The following is a 16,000-nucleotide window of genomic DNA, read 5'->3' as shown; positions in this document are numbered from 1 at the left end:
CCTTCAATTAAGAAATTCACCTGCCTCTGCCTACCAAGACTGAGACTGAAGGCATGGATCACCACTCCCTGGAAACACTAAAACTCTTAGACCCCCAAAATATAACCCTAAAAATTTTAAGCACATACTTAAAAACACACACACAACACACACACAATCAAATAAAACAGTATAACATTAAAAAAATTAACTAAACCCTAATAAGAACTGAAAATCAAGAAAAAAAATTAAAATTCATAATAAACAAAGTAATATCATTTTCAGTGACATTCAACAACATGTGACATGTACAAATAACCTCCACATCCTGGGTAAACAGAGTCCTATTCCTAAAATCCTCCTCCATTTTTCTGTTCAGATTCTCTGCTCACAGCCCATGCTAGCTAAAGCCAATAACCAATGCTAACCTTGCCTTCTGTTCCCACCCTCTACTCCTTCACATTGAATGAAACACCATCACTTGATGCTGAGAGAACTTGGTAGTTATTGAATATCTTTCCATGGATTGTCACAGTGCCTCCTTCTGTCTGCCTACCAAGGGAGTGTGGACAGCCAGATCTCTTGTCACAAGGCTGACATCCAACTGTTTGTGGAGAACTAAAGTAGTTGCTGAGGGAAGCAAAAACTAGCACAGCATAATTTATGACTGGAGAATACTGGCTGGAAGGTAACTTGGGAGGAAATTTGACCATGTCTATTATGTTTAGAGAACTGATAATGCCAACTTGTCCCAACTCTATCGTAGAACATGAACTTTCAAACAGAAGTAAAGAGCAGGAGGGGAAGGAGATTGCCTTACCAATAGTTAGAAAGGTCTGGCTTTGGCCAGGACCATGGAAACTGCTTTGCCGTGGCCCTTGTGCTGGGATCTCAGAGATCTCCTGGACAGGTTCTATTATCTGAAGTTTGGGTAGACTCACAGGTGTTTTGGATTGTGTGACAAACATACTCATCTACATCAGTTCTTCCAGGAGTATGTCACACATGTTGATCTGAAGAAAATTTCAGAACCCATCATTCCACTGAAATGCAGCTCCTTTTACCTCACAGGAAGTACATCATTGGCCAGGAGCAATGGGAGGAGCTTTTACCTTTCCAGTAACCACTACAGACAACACACATAAAGGAGACAGTGGGGTCAAATACATTCCATACTCACAACAGATTTATACCTAAATGGCCACATTTCAATTACTCAAGTGCCGGGGGAGGCATGTGGATCCTAGACAGGTCATGACATGTCTAGATCCTTGAAGATGACATCTTCTATTTTCAACAAATCAGGAAGACAGGAAGAAAGCAAAACCATTCAGTCATGCTACCTTCAGGAGGCAGAGTCCTTTGGCAGATTCCTGTCCATTCAGTCAACTACCCTGAAGCTGAAGCTACTGCAAAGCAGCACCTGTCCCATGCTGAAGTGACGAATCTCAGCTGGCTGCTCTCCCACAGACACTGTCCAGTGTACATTCAGGCCTTCCCTGTACAGAGGCTTTGAGAAGTGGTTCTGAGCACAAAGCAATACTATCTTCCTTCTGAGGCCTTTTGGGTATGCTAATGTGAACTGCTATTGGAATTTAATGGGCCAGTGATGTGTATCACTCATGATGGAAAGCTCTTCCTAAGCTCTCACAAATTCAGACATCTACACCCCCCCCCCCTATATTCATCATGCAGATCAGGAAAACCTAGGAAGAACCAGATACTGTTACATATTTTCCTGTCACTTAGATGTTCTTTGAATTCTTAACAGGAGGGAGAGCATCGCATTTGTTGTCCTTATTTACCCTAACCAAAGCTCATAGCTTTGCTGCTGGTTAGTAGTTACAGGAAGGTAAAAGCATCTATCCACTTAAGGATAACACATGACAAACATAAAGAGTATATAGCACAGGAAATTTGATGTTAACTTCTAACTGTCCTACCACAGTGAGTAATCAGAGATATAGGCATGGAACCATTTCATGGAAGACAATTTGAAGTGTCTTCAGGTAAAACAATGTCCAAGCACATTTATACAGAAGCAATAATAGTTTATAATAAACTATGTTCCCGTTCCCTCTTTTTATATGTTTTCTAGACTATCTGGCATTGCCTTTTCAAACTGTTCCATAAAGATCCAAGCAATACATATCTCGTCACTACAGTGATAATTGTAGTAACTGATGCTGCTCAAGAAATTCATTTACTGATAATAAATGAGGCATTGTCATTTGGGTGTTGTAGAGTGGGCATGGAGTCAGGAACTGTGGAGACTCTGACCTCATTTCTGAATCCAGCAGAAGAGAATGTTTAAAGGGCTCTGTGGAAGGCTAGGGGCTGTGGAATGACACAGAGACAGAATGGCTCATCCCGACCCAGCTGCCTGCCTCCATTTTTGGCCTGAGAACAAACAACCACAACCAATCTTCACCTTGTATCCTGGCTTCTTGTGATCTCTCTTGAGGTCTTCTATCAGGGTGAGAAATCTTTGTCTAATTTCAAGGCTGAACTTCTGGGTCTTGGTGTTTGTATTGGGCAAAATAAACAAGAACTGCTCCAACAGGAACAGAGTCAGGATCTGCTCCACAGAGTGTGACTGAGGCTTCATCCACTGGAAACAAAGTCCCCAGAGTTTGCCGAAGGCCTCGTGAGGCCCATCAGCTTCATCATACTGGAACTGCCTGAAGCGCTAGACGAAGACTTCACAGGCTGCCATATTTCCAAGGCTGAGTAGAGGATCCCTGTGGGGCAGTTAACGGGTGCTTCCATTTTTCCCACTGGACGGCTCTTTCTTGGTCCTGGGGCCTCAGGTCTCAGGTGTTTCCTTGGGCCTTCAACAGGGATGCCGCCTGCAGCAGAGAGAAGGCCTCCGTGAGAAAGGAGACACGGGAGTGATAACTAACGTGTATATGGTTCCTGTCCTTTCAGCTTTCAGAACCTGATGCCAGACATGGTCTCTTCTCCAAAACATAAGTGTGCACATCCAACTCTGCACAGAGATGTCAAAAGTTATACAAAGCATGCCCACAAACCCTTTTTGCAGACTCCTTTGAACTATGTGTAATAGTAGGTTAGCCACTGGCCTGTGTGGCTACTGAACTTGGAATTAGTGGAAACTGGAAGCTTTTATTCCTACCCGCAAGTATCCCTGCAGAATGTTCTCTGCTATTAGGTAGCCATGTTCTGAGCAGTCCCATGGACTGCAGCTGGGAACACCTATCCTTCTGCAGAGACACATGACTAGAACACTGCCTCTTAGGATAAGAGTACTGTCTGTTCTCACATAGGGCCCAGGTTTCATTGTCAACACCCACACGGTGCCCACAACCATTTGTAATCAAGTTCAAGGGGATCCAACAAACTCTTCTATCGTCTCCAGATACCAGGCATGCATGTATGTATATAGTCAGTCATGCGTACAGGAACATAAAACATCCATACACAATTATAAGATACAAACATTAAAACTTTAAAAGAGGTGCAGGCATCTAATCCCACTCCTCACACAATAATGGTATCCAAGTGTTTCCAAATGAAAGGAGGTCCCCAAAAGGGAAACAGCTACAGTTTCCCTGAGAAAGCCCTCCAGCTTTGAGTGTCCACTAGTAACCTTTTCAGTCAACCCTTCCTCTCTTGATCTTGTCACACCCACTAAGTGTAATGACTTCATGCCCACCTCTACCACTTTGTCTTTGCTATAACCTTCATAATAGTTTTTCTCGAAGGAAAAAAAAAAAACACCATGTGAGGAGATGAATGTCATAAAAAATATCTCAGGAGTTCCTATTGTGAAATCAATACTCAGTTCACTCCATATCTGGAGACAGGGCCTATTCTAAACATCCCTCACACATCTGTGTGCTTATCTCCCACAGGAACTTAGGAGAGAGAGAGTAGTATTGTTCTTACCCTTTGGTATGATGAGGGTTGAGGTAAAAAAAAAAATCTTAGAGTCACTGAATTCATTGAAAGTGCTCAAAGACTGGTCTCCCCAGCTTTCAGGGCTTGTGCCTACTGTGGCATTGGAGAGCTTTTTTTTCTGGCTGGATTTCAACTTCTGCCCTTGTACCCTTTTTCCCTCTCCCCCTCAGTGACTCTTTTCCTTCCTTCCTGTTTCTGTTCCCTTTCCTAAAGCAGTTTCTTTTCTTGACATCTTCTCTAAAAGACTGGCCATGAAAATGACCTCAACCCCATTTCCCCTGTAACATTTCCTTGCAAAAGTGAAGAGATACCTAGCCTGTGCATTGGTGACTCAGAAACAACTATGAGCCTATCTACAAGGAGCCTGAATGGATTATAGTATCCAGGCACATGGAAGAGGAAAAGCCTCTATGGAACCCTTAGAAGATTCTACTTTCCTTGATCTAGATATCTAGGCTTCCAAATGACGCCCTCTGGGTTGGTATCACCCAAGAGATGAGCATGTGATACATATCCATGATATAATTTGAGAAACATATAAATGTTTACATATAAACACTTAAATGTAGACAATGCTGAAATCATCTACAAGCTTACTTAGTACAGTCATGGTTTACTTCGTAAGACTAAGAAAAGCATTACAAAGAGAAATTGGGGTGAAGTGTCTCAAAGCTCTGGGAGAACAGATTAGTAATTTTGTTGTTTTTAAAATAAGTACCTTATTAAATATTTATAAAATAGGTGTTAGACTCCATATTTCTGAGACCCTAAGCCAAGAAATCTGTTGGTAAGCTCTGTCCCAGCTCTTTAGTGGCCAGAAACCCTCCTCCCTGTGATCCTAGGTCAAAGGCTACGTTATTAACTAGATCACACATTAATAGGTACTCTCCTCTTATGTGGTCAACATGAACATTTCATACCAAGCTGCAAACCCTTATTTCTCATATTTTGTATCCCCAAAATAAGGATTTAATTATTATAATTATTACAATTACTATTATTAGAAAAAATTACTATTATTATGATTATAATAAAAATAGTAATATTATTATTATTATTATTACATTGTATGTATGAGGAATATGTGAGAATATGGCTGTACAAGTGGGTTGTGGTGCATGGGATGACTAGAGGGTGGCTTTTGGGAGTCTGAGATTCCTTCCCACTACCAAGGTTTTTTAGGATGGAACTAGGTACTCAAGATTGCACAGTGAGTGCTTTTACCTCCTACCACACACATTTGAAACCTTGTGCTCATTATAATTCACACCATTGTTTTTACCATGACACTGCCTGACTTCAAGTCCTATGAGCCCTCTCATTATAACACACAGCAAACAATGCTTCCCCGGGCAGGTTGCAACCTGTCCCTGGCTCCTAGGTCCCACCCACCTGGTCTCCATCCTTCAAGTGAATATCCAAGCTTCAGTTATGCCAACTGCCACTCTCTATTGCACATCCTTTCTCCTGCCTCCCCCATTCACAGGAACTTTCAAAGACCTATTCAGAATCATTCACCTCACCTTATACTTAGGTACTTCATGAACTGGGGCTACCAAGAATGAATAGCGTCTGTCCCTTGCTCCTAGACTTGACTGATCTGCTGTCTCCCTTTTTCAAATCACTCCATGCATCAAACACCTCATGGTGCTGGCCTAACAGATCATCAGAAAAGAATCCCTTCTCAGAAAGCTGCCTCCTTTCCCCAACAGACCTATTTAGTAATGCAAAGAATCTAGCTACTTGTTGCCTATGGCAAGTCTTACTGACACTTCAGGGGTGGGGTTAGCCAGCATCTATCATTTGAGCCTGCAAGAGTCAGATGAGGGTCTGTCTAGCAGCTCATAGATAATCCCCCTCCGCCAGACCACCACCAATACACAGATTTCTCCACGTTGTGCTTACTTTGAGTAACTCTGGAAGGAGCTAGATTTTTCTCTCTGGAATCTCTGTCCCTGACATGAGAGTCTAAGACTCACTGCTGTGTTCAAATGCTGAGAGATACAAAGGAGTTGCATTCTTCCTCACACTGGCTTCAATACAAGTTTCATACTCCTTAGCAACATCTACCTTTTGAAGCTCCAATTGACCATATGTCACCTTCAGGAGGCACCTTTTGTATACACAGCTTAAGAAAGCTGGGTTTTAAGGGTCAGTGTGGAAAGGTCCTAGGTCCCTGTCTCCTGATTAGGTCAGGGTTAGTGAGGTCAAACAAAGGCAGGGAAACCACACAATACTGTATGGAGCATAAATGTCTTCCTTAAAATTTGAATAAGACATTGGAACCACAAAGACTGACAGTATAACCAGTAAAATGGTACTAAGACAGAATAATTTCAGCACTCAGGGGGCAGAGGCAGGAAAGTCTCCATGACATGGAGACTAGCCTGATAAGTATAGTGAGTCCCAGGCCTGCCAGGGCTCAATACTAACACCCTATCTGTCTCTGTTAGGTCTCTCAACTAATTAGGAGCAGTCATAGCCTCCTTGTAATTCTTTTTTATCTTTTTTTTTATTCAGTCTCATAGAAAAAACAAAAATACAGCAGCTTGTTGTAAGATAAAACTCAAAGGTAAAGCTTCCTGATAACTCTTCCCATGTAGACTTCAACAGTGCTCCTCAACTCCTCCCAAAATACTATACGATTAAACTGGCATTGAACATGTACTTGAATTATCTGCAAAGTTTTAAAGAAATTGGGAAAAAAATGTAAAAACCCTAAGATCCAAATGAAAATGCAAGTACTTATGTTTTGAATCTAAGACATAAAAACAAGATGATCATTGGCAACTATGAGTGCTTATGTTAAACAAAAAGAGTGTTCAAATATATGCATATACAAACACATCCATATATATGCATATATAATATGTTATATATTATATACATTTTGAATATTAAATATGTTAACAAATATATAATGATATATATTGAATATATCTTGTATATTATATATATAATATAAATTTGTGCGTTCATATGTGTAAGGTTTGTGTGTGTGTGTGTGTGTGTGTGTGTGTGTTTGGTTTTATGCATGTGTGTAAGCCCAAGGTCAGATTGATTCACTATCAATATCTTAAACCATTATGGAAAAAAGAGCAATAATTCTCAAACTATTTCCAATAACTAGGAAAAAAAAAAGAAGCACTACCAAACACATTTTATAAAGCTGGTATTACTATGATTCCAACAATCAGAGGATACAACAAAAACTAGACCATTTTTCCTGATAAACACAAAGGCAAAAATAATCTACAAAATACTTAATAATCAAATTTTAGAACACATTAAAAAGACCCTACCCATGGTCAAGTTGACTTTAACTTAAGAATTCCAATCAACATACTTCTAGAGCAAATATAACAGGGACAGAAATCACATGATTATCTCAATAGCTGAGGTAAAGGACTTTTCGAAGTTCAACATCCCTTCTTGGTACGAACTATGGGAAAAAATATGGATAGAAAAAAGAGATTTCCGTATAAACAAATCCATATAGGCTATATTCAGCAAACATAGAGCCAATTATAATCAATCATATAAATTATAATATATAATTTTATATTATATTAATATATTAATAATGGTTAATTAATCATTGACTGAGAATATATTATTATATTAACAATATAATTAACAACATACTTATAATATAGGAATATGTTATGGTAAACCATATAAAAATGTCTATTTAGGCTATATATAAGAAAACGATAGCCAACAATAATAATTAATATAAATTGTATTATATGTATATATTATATATTTATATATTTATATTATAAAATTAATAATGATGTACTGATCACATAATTATAATTTATGAATAATAGTATTATAATGTTAGAATAATATTATTAGAATATATTATATTAATAATATTAATAGTATAATTATAATAGAGAAATATGATAAACCATATAAAAATCTCCATGTAAGGTATATGTAACAAACCTATAGTCAATAATCATAAATCATATAAATCACAATATGTTAATATATTAATAATATATTCTTAATAATTAATTATACAATAATAACGTGTGGTTATAATATATTATAGTAACATTATAGTAATATGATATAGTAATAATATAATTATAATATATGATTATGTTAAAATAAAACATATAAAAAATGTCCATTTAGGATATATGTAACAAACCTATAGCCAATTATATTAAATCATATAAATTACAATATATTTATATATTACACATTTATATATTAATAATATTTATTTAATAATTTACTGATAATATGATTACATGTGGTTTAAATATAGTAATAATATAATTAATGTAGTGATTGATAATGTAATTATAATATATAAGTGTAACATAATAAACTATATAAAATTTCCTTACCGGCTATATGTAATTAACCTATAGCCAATTACAATAAACTGTGGAAAATTGAAAACATTCCTTCTAAAATCAAGAAACAAAGCCATGTACTCTTTCCAGTAGTATTTAATACATTGATTAGAATCTTGCCTAGAGAACAAGGAAAAAAAATAATAAAAGGGATTCAAATAGAGAAATTTGAAGTCACATAATTTAATAATAAATAGCATAATCTGACATGAAAAAACCCTAGAGACCTTCTAGAAAGCTCTTATATCAGATGTATAAATTCAACAAAATAATGTATAGTCAGGATATAAGAACTAGTGTTTTTTCTATACCAATAATATAATTATAAATATAATATAATATAAAAAGATATTATGATAAAGGACAAGTTAATCAGGAGGGGAGAACTCCATTCATTCCAGATTCTTAAAGTTAAAGGAAGACCTGGGTTTGGCGTATTGTGCTGTGATAATTGCAGCTTTCAGAAAACTAATACATGGAAAACTGCTGTGACTTGGAAGCCAACCTGGGCTGCATTGTGAATACCAAACCATACAGTCTTAAAAATAAAATACCTAAGAATAAATCTATCCAAGGTGATGAAAACTGAAAAACATTGTAAAAAGAAACCAAACACATGAAAATGGGAACATTTCCCTCTTCTTAGATTAGAAGATTAAGATTGTGAAAATGGCACTTCTGCCAGAAAGTGTCTGCAAGGTTAATATAATCCTCATCAAAAATTCCAATGCCATTCTTCACAGAACTTGAAAAAGAAAAAATAAAAATTCATATTTAAATACAAAACATCTCTGATTTTCCAAAGCAATCTTAAACAGAAGGAAATTGCATAGATGGATCACAATAATCAATTTAAATTTCCAATAATATGATAGGCAGGGGTGGTGCATGTCTTCAATCCTGGCACTTGGATGTTAGATGCCAGTGGATTTCTGAGTCCAAGGCCAGCCTGGTCTACAGAGTGATTTCCAGGACAATCAAGGCTACACAGTGAAACCCTGTCTCCACAAAGAAAAAAACAACCACAACAACTACAACAAATCCAGTAAAGAGCTATAGTAACAGTCACATGCTGACACAATAAAGAAAATCCATGAACAAAATAAAGGATGCAGAGGTGAACCCACAGCTACAGCCATTTTGTTTTCACATTGCTGTTAAAAATATTCATTGATGAACAAGAAAATGTCTTCAAGAAATGGTAATAAAACCAGAAATGTTGATGTGGATAATCCCAGTACTTTGGAAGGTAGAGGTAAGGAAAAAAGGGATTCAAGATCATTCTTCACTACATAGGCTGTCCCCAAAACCCAAAACCCCAAAAAGGAAAGTAAAGAAACTAAAGAGGAAAAATAAATGGGGCTGGCAAAAAATTGAGTGTTTATATGTCAAAGAACAAATCTAAAACTGTGTCCCTCACTCTGTCCAAAAGTGTTCAAAATGGATCCATCATCTTTTTTTTGTTTGTTTGTTTGTTTGTTTGATTTTTGTTTTTTCCAGAAAGGATTTCTCTGTGTAGCCTTGGCTGTCCTGGAACTTACTTTGTAGATCAGGCTGGCCTGGAACTCAGAAATCTGCCTGTCTCTGCCTCCCAAGTACTGGGATTAAAGGCATGAGCCACCAAGCCTGGCTGGACCCATGATCTTAAGATGACACTTGAAACCCAAACTGCTAAAGGAAAATAAAATTACAATATCCCACTTTAAGCACAATCAAGGAGTTTCTGAAAAGGACCCCAAAGAGCAACTTATTTTATGTTTATTCAGCAATAAAGAATAAAAAATTTAGTAAACTAGATGGGGAGGGAGGTCAGGTTAAACGAAGTAAGCTTAGTTCTTTTCTGTCTAAGGTCTGAGGGAATTTAAATTAGTCACATATAGCTCAAAAAAAATAGTACAAGAATTGACAAATGTCATTACATGACAGTAAAAGATTCCAGTCTCCAAAGGAAGCAAGTGGCAAAGGAGAATGAAGAGCGAGCCTACAGGACAGGAAAAAAGTTAAAAAATAAAAATAATAACTTTGCCAACCACATTTGTAAAAATATTAATCTGGACAAATCTATAAAGAACCTCAAAACTTAAGGAAAATTATCTCATCACTGGATGGGTTAATGAGTTAATAGATAATACTCAAAACAGCACATACAAGTCACCAATAAATACATGTAAAACATTCAACATCTTTAGCTATCAGAGGAAGACAAATTAAAGCTAAATTGAGATCTAACAGCAGTCAGAACAATTACTATCAAACAAACAGCAATAAGTACTGGTGAGTATGTGGGGAAAAACATTATATATTGCTGGATAAAAACCTAACTACTTCTGGGTTGTGGTGGTGCATGCCTTTAACCTCCTACTAGGGAAGCAGAGGCCTTTTACTCTCTGTGAGTTCCATGACAGCCTGTCCTGAAGAGAAAGTTCTGGACAGCCAGTACTTCTCAGAGAAACCCTGCCTCAAGGATGAAAGGAAGAAAGGGAAAAAGACAACCAAAGGAAACCAAACTAGCACATTAGCTATAGAAATTGCTCTTTGAAAGTTAAATATTTTAAAAAGTAACTAAAAGGTAATAATATTTAAATTAAAGCTGTTAGAACTACCATATGAAGAAGGCACACCAGTGAATTTATATATAATTTTCTTCACTATTTATACATGCACACCAAATGTATAAACTATGGAGTTTTATGCATCTATGAAGAAATAAAATTTTCATTAAACTGGATGGAACTGAGTCCTTTTGTCTGGTCACTGAGAGATTGACCTTGCTCCAGTGTGAAAGTGCATAAGCAATGCAAACTGGACTTGTATTTTTTATCTTTTTTTTTTTTTTTGGAGGGGGTAGGGCAGATGGGTGGGGGCAGACCTAGGAGTACTAGGAAGAGACTTTGCTTGGGGTTCATGACATGAAATTAACAATAATCAATAAAAATATGAAAAAAAATCTGGACAGAAATATAAATCATAAGATTGTTAAGAGGGAACAATCAAGATCCTTCCCGCCTAGGATCTGAGGCAATCTAAAACACAGTCACCAAGTAACTGGCCCATCATCGTTATGAGGTTAGTCAGCTTGGCTACCTCGCACCCAGGTCATGCCCCCTCCGTGTTCCCAATCAAGCCATTTGCTTTCATTTTAGTTCTCTTGTGTGTCCATACTGTCAAGGGCGAGCCTTGTGCTGGTTGTCATCAGAGTACAACTTTACCTAAGACAGTTTGTTCTTTCCTTGTTATGGTGGGTTCCAGAGAGAGAGGTCAGCATGTAAAAATTTCCTACCAGGGAACATCTGCTTACCAGGCGACCTCAACTTACCAAAACGTGCAATTTGCATCCTAAAGTTAGTAAAGTCACAGGCTGCATTGAGGTCAAAGTTTGCTTTATCCTTAATGCCACAGTACTGTCTGTCTGCTTGCAAGGCCCCTTCTCTGAGTAATAAACGACCCCACATGCTAAACTCCACTACACACATCACCGGCCCGACTCTGTCTCCTTCCCAATTCCCAGAAGCAACCTCATCTCCTTGTTGTCAACCATCCAGTAGCCACTCAGTCCTCAGCAAAGATAATGATGTTGCAGGAACAGTCAGCTTCGCGGCCTTCTTCCCAACTTCAGGTCTAACAGGGACTCTCATGTCTCAGGCACCTCAGGAACTGATGCTACTGGGAGTGGGAGGTGGGGCGCTAAAAACTAGTTCCTTTCCTCCTAGACCTGACTGGTCCCTTGTGTCACGTTCTGCTCTGGAACATCAGAGCTCCTCAGATCGGCCATATACTGGCTGGCCTCAGCTTACCCCGAGGCAAAGTTATTAAGTAATTAGGTTTTGAAGACTGCTCCAGAAATATCTCCCCTTTGCCATCAGTAAAGTGTCTTGGAGCTAAGAAGGGTCTGGCCCAATAGTCACACAGACTTAACAGCTATCCTGTCCTGAATCTGAGCCTGCTCAGAGACTGGGGTACAGCAGTAAATATCAATGATCCTCTCCTGATAATTATCTACCACCTGAGGAAAGAAAGAATTTCCTTTCCCTGCCATCAACCATCCAGATCTCTGCTTTGCACTTACTTGTAGGTGACTGGCTCTCATCACAGTGGGCTTGGACTGAGTTCCATGTGGCTTCCTCAGTTTCTTTTGTCTTTTGAAGCAAAAAGTGAGCCTGCATACCTTCAGGAATCACTCATTTCACATGTGTCTTCTACAGCTAAAATGACCTTGTGAATGTCCACTGAAGAGAACTGAGCTAGTGGGGTCAACAAAAGGTCAGATTCAGCCTTTCTAAGTCTCTGATGGAGGTTTCCTCCTGGAAATATGAAGGGCAGACACAGGAACCTCCGGAAAAATCTTTTAATATTTTCAACAAATCTGTGCTTTGTGATCACGTCTCTAAAATTTTCTTAAGCATTTGTTATTTTTATTTTTTTAAAGGAGCCCTCCAACAGAAATTTCTGGTGGGGAAGATGTAATATTTTTAGCCTTTCTTTCCACCTGTAAGTGAAAAAGCAAAATCCCCTACTTTTTTGTTTCTCCAGAATTTAAGGTATAATTAAGGAGTTCTTTAGTTTGCTAAAGACTTCAAAAGTGGCAATTTTGAACCATAATGGACTTTCGCACACAGGGTGAGATGATGACGCCTTGTTCACCTTTATGGAAAGGAAGTAGACAGATCTCCTTAAGTCCCTAGGGCCCCTTTACAACAGTTTGGAAAATGTTATTTACTTATCTCTGAATTGAAAGAAAAGATGTATTTTCAATAAAAAGTATTTTCCCAAAAGATAGATGTTGGTACAAAAGACCTATAAACTGATTTTTTAAAAAGAATCATATAGTATACAAAGGACAAATATGAAAGATTTCAAACTCGGAAGAATTTCATTTTGAAAGTATGGTAAGAACCCTAGAGTTAATAATCATGAACACAGAACACAACATGTAGCAAACAAAAGTACAAAGTACACTCCAATAGGCCATCAGGCATAAAATTAGGGAATGTAAAGATCTTTATAATGGAGTACAATTCCTCCCCCATTCTCCATGGAAACAAACAGACTCCCTGTTGTCTCCAAAGACTTTGAGTAGGGAATCATCCAGCATCCTTTCTCTTCCATTTGATTAGAGCTGACTCTAAGACCTGCCAAGATTCCAGGACAGGAAAATTGGACTCCCTTATCCACTTTGGTATGTGTGTTTCCAGTTAGTGTTACAAATGATCACATCTTTAGACAACTAAAACAGAGCTTATCTATTCTAGTACAATTCCAGAAGGCAGAAAGTGTAAAACTCAAGGGGTTAGCTAGTTTTACTCATGCCTGGAACTGTTGTTGGCAACCTATAGGTTGCAAGTCCTTGTGACACTTTCACAGGAGTTGTCTAAGACTATCTGTATGTCAGATAATTATGTCACGATTCCTAACACTAGGAAATTACAGTTATGAAGTAGTAAAAAAATAATTTTATTGTTGGGACTCCCCACAGCATAAGATAATATATATTTGTAGGAACTGCAGCATCAGGAAGGTGGAGAACAACACTCTGGAACCTTGAAGACCAAAAGCATGCTGTGCCTCCCAGCCTTGCCTTGGCATCAGTCTAAGATCTGCTTCTGACTCTGCTCTTCTTGCTTCCATTTGTTTCTTCTGATCATATGGGGATAACCTACATTGTATAGTCAAATGACCTATCTGAGGACATGATCAAATCCATTTTGTGAAACAATGTGCTATAGTATCATAAGGACAGGGCTGTCTTTGGGAGCAGTGCTCTTCTGCATTCCTCTGTGTGCTTTGATTTCTTTAATTTTTTTCTGCCATGAAGTTATTGTTCCACAGTATTATTTTATTTTATTTTATTTTATTTTACTTTACTTTATTTTACTTTATTAGATATTTTCTTTAATTAAATTTCAAATGTTATTCCCTTTCCTGGTTTCCCCTCCAAATACCCCCTATCCCATCCATCCTCTCTCTACTCACCAACACAACCAATCATACTTCCCTGTCCTGGCATTCCCCTACACTGGGGAATGGAGCCTTCTCAGGACCAGGAGCCTCTCATTCGTGTCCAACTAGACCATCCTCTGCTTCATATGTGGCTGTAGCCATGGTTCCCTCCTTATGTACTCTTATATTGACATTTTTATTATTATTATTATGTATTTATTTCATTTACATTTCCAATGCTATCCCAAAAATCCCCCACACCCTCCCACACCTACACACCCATCCACCCACTCCTACCTTTTGGCCCTGGCATTCCCCTGTACTGAGGCATGTAAGGTCTGCATGCTCAATGGGCCTCTCTTTCCACTGATGTCCTACCAGGCCATCTTCTGATACATATGCAGCTAGAGACATGAACTCTGGAGGAGTACTGGTTACTTCATATTTTTGTTCCACCTAGAGGATTCCAGATGCCCCAAGCTCACTGGGTACTTCCTCCAGCTCCTTCTTTGGGGACCATGCGATCCATCCAATAGCTGACTGTGAGCATCCACTTCTGTGTTTGCTAGGCCCTGGCATAGTCTCACAAGGGACAGATATATCAGGGTCCTTTCAGCAAAATCTTGCTAGTGTATGCAATGTTGTCAGGGTTTGAAGGCTGATTATGGGATGGATTCCCGGGTATGACAGTCTCTAGATGGTCCATCCTTTTGTCTCAGCTCCAAACTCTAACTTTGTAGCTACTTCCATGTGTGCCTTGCTCCCAATTCCAAGAAGAGGCAAAGTATCCACACCTTGGTCTTCCTTCTTTCCAAGCTTCATATGTTTAGCAAATTGTATCTTATATCTTGGGAATTCTAAATTTATGGGCTTATATCCACTTATTATCCAGTGAGTACATATCATGTGAGTTCTTTTGTAATTGAGTTACCTCACTCAGGATGATGCCCTCCAGGTCCATCCATTTGCCCAGGAACTTCATACATTCATTTATTTAATAGCTGAGTAATACTCCATTGTATAAATGTACTACATTTTCTGTATCCATTCCTCTGTTGAGGAGCATTGGGTTCTTTTCAGCTTCGGGCTATTATAAATAACACTGCAATGAACATAGTAGAGCATGTGTAGAGCATTCTTACTGGTACGAGTATCTTCTGGATATTTGCCCAGGAGAGGTATTGTGGGATCCTCCTTTAGTACTATGTCCAATTTTTTGAGGAAACACCAGATTATTTCCAAAGTGGTTGTATGAGCTCGAATTCCACTAACAATTGAGGAGTGTTCCTCTTTCTCCAAATCATCTGCTGTCACCTGAATTTTTGATCTTAGTCATTCAGACTGCGGTGAGGTGAAATATCAGGATTTTTTTTGGTTTGCATTTTCCTGATGATTAAGGATGATTAAGGATGCTGAACCTTTTTTCAGCCATTTGTTATTCCTTAGGTGAAAATTCTTTGTTTAGCTCTGAGCCCCATTTTTTAATGGGGTTATTTGATTTTTCTGGAGTCCACCATATTGAGTACTTTATATATATATATATATATATATATATATATTGGATATTAGTCTCCTATATGATTTAGAATAGGTAAAGATCCTTTCCCAACATGTTGATGGCATTTTTGTCTTATTGATGGTGTCTTTTGCCTTACAGATGCTTTGCAATTTTATGAGGTTCCATTTGTCGATTTTTGATCTTAACAGCACAAGACATTGCTGTTCTATTCAGGATTTTCACCCCATGCCCATATTGGAGGCTTTGCCCCAACATCACCCCGATAAGT

The sequence above is a fragment of the Mus caroli genome, unplaced genomic scaffold, assembly GCF_978045245.1.
Source record: "Mus caroli unplaced genomic scaffold, Mus_caroli_1 scaffold_31, whole genome shotgun sequence".
NCBI lineage: Eukaryota > Metazoa > Chordata > Mammalia > Rodentia > Muridae > Mus > Mus caroli.
Note: the sequence above shows the minus strand (reverse complement) of the source record.